Here is a 6,105-nt window from a genome sequence, read left to right as displayed (position 1 = left end):
TTAGAATCACTGCACACTTCATTTATTTGGGCAGTCACGGGGCCAAAACTGACCGTGTATCCGCAAAACATGGATGGTTTCCGTGTGCGTTCCGCAATTTGCAAAATGGCACAGACAGCCATTAATATAACTGCCTATTCTTGTCCGCAAAACGTGGTCAAGAATAGGACAGGATATATATATATATTTTTTTTTTTTGCAGACCATGGAACGGAGAAACGAATGCAGACAGCACACGTACAGAACCTGTTGTATTAAAGGCTTATACAAGTAGGGCTCCCTGACACAGTGGAGAGGGTGTCAGCAGTAAGTTTGTGTTGACGTCACAAATTATTTCGCCTTTACTCTGATCCGTCAGAACAATAACCCCCAAAAAACGGATCCTGTCTGTTGAGCATCCGACTTCACTTGGTCAGCAATTTGTAAGTTGAGATGGCTTGCGGTTTGCCCAGTGGTCGTTTCGCGGTGAACATATGGCGATGTCCACCGGCGCCATATTCTTTGCATTGTGCAGAACTTTGACCCATGACACCTCCATCAGGTGGGACAGGACAGCCAATTGAGACGTGTAAGCGCATGGACACACTCCCTACCCTTTAAATAAACCCGACTTTTACATTCCGTTTTTTACCAGTGTAGTGAGAGGTTTCTGTGTGGAGCAGGGACAGACTGTTAGAGAGTATAGATAAAGACACCAAACGCTAGCTAATAGGTCCATAAAAGTCCTCTTAACTGGTATAGGTGTGACATACTGAGGGGTGTAACATACTTAAAATTTACTTCCTAACATAGAAAGTATATTATAGTGCATTTGTATAGTGCAGCATTTGTGTGCAGTTCTGCTGAGATACCGCAGCTATTCAGAGGGACAAACTCTATTGGAACAACTAATTGCAACTGGTGTGATATACTAGTTTCCCCCCCAAAAAATGTAATTGAGGCAGGGGTGGGATATACCTATAATAGAATTTCTATATAGTGCATTTGTATTGTGCAGCATTTGTGTGCTGTTCTGCTGAGATACCACAGCTATACAGAGGGACAAACGCCATTGAAACAACTAATTGCAACTGGTGTGATATACCGGTTTCCCCAAAAAAAATCTGATTGAGGCAGGGGTATGATATACCTATAATGTAATTTCTATATAGTGCATTTGTATTGTGCAGCATTTGTGTGTGGTTCTGCTGAGATACCACAGCTATACAGAGGGACAAACGCCATTGGAACAACTAATTGCAACTGGTGTGATATACCAGTTGCCCCCCCCCCCAAAAAAAAATGATTAAGGGGTTCTATATACCTGCTTCCACAAATACTGCTCTTCACTAGGGACTTTGGCACAGGGTTATTTTGAAAATGAGAGGAAGAGGCAGGCCGTTCCACAGGGGTGGTAGGGGTCAGGCAGGTACATCAGGCCGGAGCCTAAGTGGGTAGTTGGAGAAGGTGTGTGCGATTATGTCAAAGGACGCACCAGAGTTGGTTGATTGGCTCACTCAGCCATCCGCTTCTGCACCCTCCTCATCCTCTGTATCTGCACCCTCCTCACTCTCTGCTGTGTGCACCCGCAAAGACACTACCATCACCACCATAGCTGCTTCACTTGAGTCAGAGGAATTATTTTCCCATCCATTCCCAGACCTTACCGATGCGCACCCATTCTTGGCATTGGATGAGGAAGAGGAGGTAGCAACGGCCACCACCCAGCGGTCTGACGACAGTATAAAGATCAGTCCAAGGAGGGTGGTCCCCGCTGTTGTTGCCTACTCCGAGATCTCTAATATCAGTGGTGGTGAAGGTGACTATGATGACGTGTCTATGGAAGTCACGTGGGTGCCCACGTAAGAGGAAGAGAAGGGGAGTTCAGAGGGAGAGACGGAGCAGCAGATAGGGAGGAGAAGCAGGCAGAACTTGCAGTGTACAGGAGGCAAAAAACAGACTGCAAATGTATCTGGAGCGAGCCATCCACCATGCACAGTCACATCTTGCGCTCCCAGAACGCCGGCACATGGCTCCGCAGTGTGGGCTTTTTTTTAACATGTCAACTGCTGACAATAGTGTTGCCATCTGCAGCCTGTGCTGTCAACGCATAAGTCGTGGTAAGCCCAAGAGTCACCTAGGGACCACCTCCTTCAGAAGGCACCAGGCCTTCCATCACCGAGCCCAGTGGGAGCAACGCCGTCAGAACCCACAAAGCCACACTCCTGGTGCTTAACGTCCTGCCTCTTCTCCTTCTCCTCTCTCCTCCCATTTGTCCTCCACTCCACCTTACACCTTACCGTCGTCCGTTCATCTGTCACAAATCAGGCTTTCATGGCCCAAATGTTCGAGCGTAAAAAAAATGATGATGCCGGATAATTCTCTTGCCCAATGGCTGACCGATGGTTTGTCAGCACTGCTAGCCCGCCAACTACTGTCATATAAATTGGTGGACTTGGAGGCCTTTAAATTTGTGGCCATTGGCACACCACAATGGAAGATCCCCGGAAGGAAATATTTCTCCCAGAAGGCCATCCCTAAACTATATGGCCACGTTCAGCAGCAAGTTAATATACAGTATCTCTGGCACATAGTGTCGGTACCAATATACATATGACCACAGACACGTGGTCTAGCAAACACGGGCATGGAAGGTACATAACTTTTACTGCCCACTGGGTGTACCTTCTGATGGCCGTCAAGCATCTAACCCGTTGCACCCATGTGGATTTAGGGTTACCGCCACGGATTGCATGCAGGCCTGCCTCTTCTCCTCCTCCTACTCCCTCCTCCGTACCCTCCGTAGCTGACTCCTCCTTTTCCACTGCTACCGCCAATTCTGATGCACCCCCCAAGCTCCCCAGAACCTAGTTGTCGGGTCAGGTGAGACGTTGCAATACTGTGCTGCGGCTATTGTGCCTGGAAGCCAAGAGCCACACCGGTCCTGCACTCCTTTTAGCTCTGTGGTCACAGGCCGATCAGTGGCTAACCCCGCTCAATTTGACAGTTGGTAAAGTGGTGTGTGACAACGGTGCCATCCTGCTGAGCACGCTGAAACAGGGCAAAATGACACACGTGCCGTGCATGGCACACGTCCTGAACTTAGTCGTGCAGCAATTCGTTGCCAAATACCCCGGGGTCCCGGACGTCTTGTGGCAGGCCAGGAAAATCTCTGGCCATTTTAGAGGATCTTACACGGTCATGGCTCGCCTTACTGACGTTCAGCATTGACATCACTTGCCCGTCAGACGTCTGATTTGTGACTGTCCGACACGCTGGAACTCCACCTTGCATATTGTTGATAGGCTTCTCCAGCAGAAACGTGCCGTTAACGACTACCTGTACGAACTCTGCGCCAGGACAGGTTCTGGCGAGCTTGGTTTTTTTTCACCGCGCCAGTGGCTGCTCATGCGCAACGCATGCAGACTTCTGCGGCCATTTGATGAGATTACCAAACTGGTCAGTCGCAGCCAGGGCACCACCAGTGAGCTTGTACATTACACCTTTCTGGAGTGTGCATTGCGTTGTCATTGATCAAGCCGTCGAGGAGCAGGAACAGGAAGATGAGGAAGACGCAATGCTGAATGAATTACCAGGGGGGCTACTCCATCTGAGACAAGTTAGCAGGAGTCTAAAGAGGAGTCAGAGGAGGATGGTGCCTGGGGGGAGGAGGAGGAGCAAGAAGAATAGGCTTTAAACTTTTAGGGGATCCCTGGTGTTGTCCATGGATGGGGAGGAGGAGACCAAGGACGACATTCTCCTTGGTGATGAGCAGGTGCCACTGTTTCCAATTTAGTGCAAATGTGGGGCCTTCATGCTCCAGTGTTTGAACAGGGACCCCCATATAAAAAGCATAAGGGCAAGGAATAGTACTGGGTGGTAACGTACTTAGACTCCCGGACATGTTACCAGCATCACAGAGGGCTATCAGTAGTAATAATGCAGCATTTCCAGGCCTTGCTGCGAGAGAGGCTGCATTCTACTGTTGCGGGCACTGGCAGAGGAATTTCCACCCACAGAGTAACAGTTGCGAGTACCAATCCTACAGCGCATGCAAGAAGAGGGCGGTTTGAAGATGTGTTGGTCACTTCGGATATGAGATCATTCTTGCAGCCAACCCAGCGACTGCCGCACTCTGGATCCAGCCACAGGGATCGCCTAGACCGACAAGTGTCCGACTACATCGGGTTAACGGCCAATGTGGACGCTCTGAGAAGCGAGGAACCCCTTGACTACTAGGTGTGCAGGCTTGACCTTTGGCCAGAGCTGGCACAATTTGCCATGGAACTCTTGGCTTGTCCCTTTTCGAGTGTCCTGTCCGAAAGGATGTTCAGAGCAGCAGGGGGGATCGTGAGACCGATAAGCGCACGCGCCTAGCTCACAACAGTGTGGACTACCTCACATTTCTGAAAATGAATGAGGTATGGATCTCGGAGGAATTAAACACCTGTGACGACCACATTTAATTGAATTTGCTCATGACAGACGACAAATATCTGCCACTACCCAGAACAAATAATGGTCCCTGTCTTAAGTAAAAACAGCGGCATAAAAGGCCTTTTCTGTCCGGTGAATGCCTAATGTTTGGGACCTCTGAGAAATTCAACACCTGTGACGACCACGTGTTATCAAATTTCAACAAAGGGGGAGGATTTTGTTAGCCATGGTTTTTAATCCAATTTTATATTTTTTGTTCTTTTAAACATATGTATTTGACATCTATTTGTACTGGCCTGCAGTAAAATATATATCCAATGACCGTCTAATATACCTCCAGCCACATAATTACTTGTTCTTTTCTGTCCGGTGAATGCCTAATGTTTGGGGCCTGCAAAATATTTACTTTAATTGTTAGGGTACTTAAACACTTGTGGCAGAGGATTCCAGCAGGCAGTTCCGTCGCCGGAACTGCCTGCCAGATCCGTCAAAACGTATGCAAACTGATGCCATTTGTCAGACGGATCAGGATCCTGATCCGTATGACAAATGCATTGAAATGCCGGATCCGTTTCTCCGGTGTCATTGTTATACGGTACTACACTGGCCTGTACTACACTGGCCTGCAGTAAAATTGTTATTGAATGGCCATCTAATATACCTCCAGCCACATAATCACTTGATCATTTATGTACGGTGAATGCATAATTTTTGGGGCCTGTAATCTAACTGGCCAACAGTAAAATTGTTATACAGTGACCGCCTAATGCATTTCCATCTACATTATCAATTGTTCTTTTCTGTATGGTGAATGAATAATTTTTGGGCCCTGTAGTCCACTGGCTAGCAGTAAAATAGATATCCAATGACCGTCTAATATACCTCCAGCCACAAAATATTTACTTTAATTGTTAGTGTACTTAAACACTTGTGGCAGAGGATTCCAGTAGGCAGTTCTGTCGCTGGAACTGCCTGCCAGATCCGTCAAAACGTATGCAAACTGATGCCATTTGTCAGACGGATCAGGATCCTGATCCGTATGACAAATGCATTGAAATGCCGGATCCGTTTCTCCGGTGTCATTGTTATATGGTGACCGCCTAATGTACCTCCAGCCACATTATCAATTGTTCTTTTCTGTACGGTGAATTAATAATTTTTGGGGCCTGCAGTCCACTGGATAGCAGTAAAATTGATATCCAATGACCGTCTGATATACCTCCAGCCTCAAAATATTTACTTGTTCTTTCTGTTCGGTGAATGCCTAATGTTTGTGGCCTTTACTCCAGTGGCCTACATTAAAAACATTTTTATCCATTGACCGCAAAATGCACCTCAAGCCACATAATCACAATTTATTTTATGCCAGGTGAATGCCTAATTTTTAAGGACCGTACTCCCGTGGCCTAAAATAAAACAAATTCTAGGCTCCAGCAGGGCACATTTTTGAGAGTTTCTCTTTAAGACATTCAAAAATGGCCCCTGATTAAATACATCTTTTTGGGGCTATTTTTGCCATTGATTTCCCTCTGGTATGGCCCTGTCCCTGTTGTTGGACGATTTGTGCACTTCTTGTAAGTATTTGGTGGCTGCAAATATGACATGAAGGTTTTTTATTTTCGCCTGCCATTAAAGTGAATGGGGCCCATTCGCGAATCGTCCCGGCCAATGTTCGTCCATCACTATTGA

The 6,105-nt window shown here is 47.2% G+C and overlaps 1 protein-coding gene across 1 annotated transcript in view; it reads left to right on the top strand.

Annotated features, from left to right (window-relative positions):
* The first annotated feature begins 200 nt into the window (after positions 1–200).
* Positions 201–6,105, top strand: part of LOC122945262 (probable S-adenosylmethionine-dependent methyltransferase CRG1) — a 142,093-nt gene continuing 136,188 nt past the window's right edge. Inside the window, exon 1 of the mRNA XM_044304283.1 lies at positions 201–306. The gene's annotated coding sequence lies outside the window, so the exon portion shown is untranslated. The remainder of the gene's footprint in view (positions 307–6,105) is intronic.

The sequence above is a fragment of the Bufo gargarizans genome, chromosome 8 (genome assembly GCF_014858855.1).
Source record: "Bufo gargarizans isolate SCDJY-AF-19 chromosome 8, ASM1485885v1, whole genome shotgun sequence".
In the NCBI taxonomy this organism is placed as follows: domain Eukaryota; kingdom Metazoa; phylum Chordata; class Amphibia; order Anura; family Bufonidae; genus Bufo; species Bufo gargarizans.
Note: the sequence above shows the minus strand (reverse complement) of the source record. Positions and strands in the feature narration are given on the sequence as shown.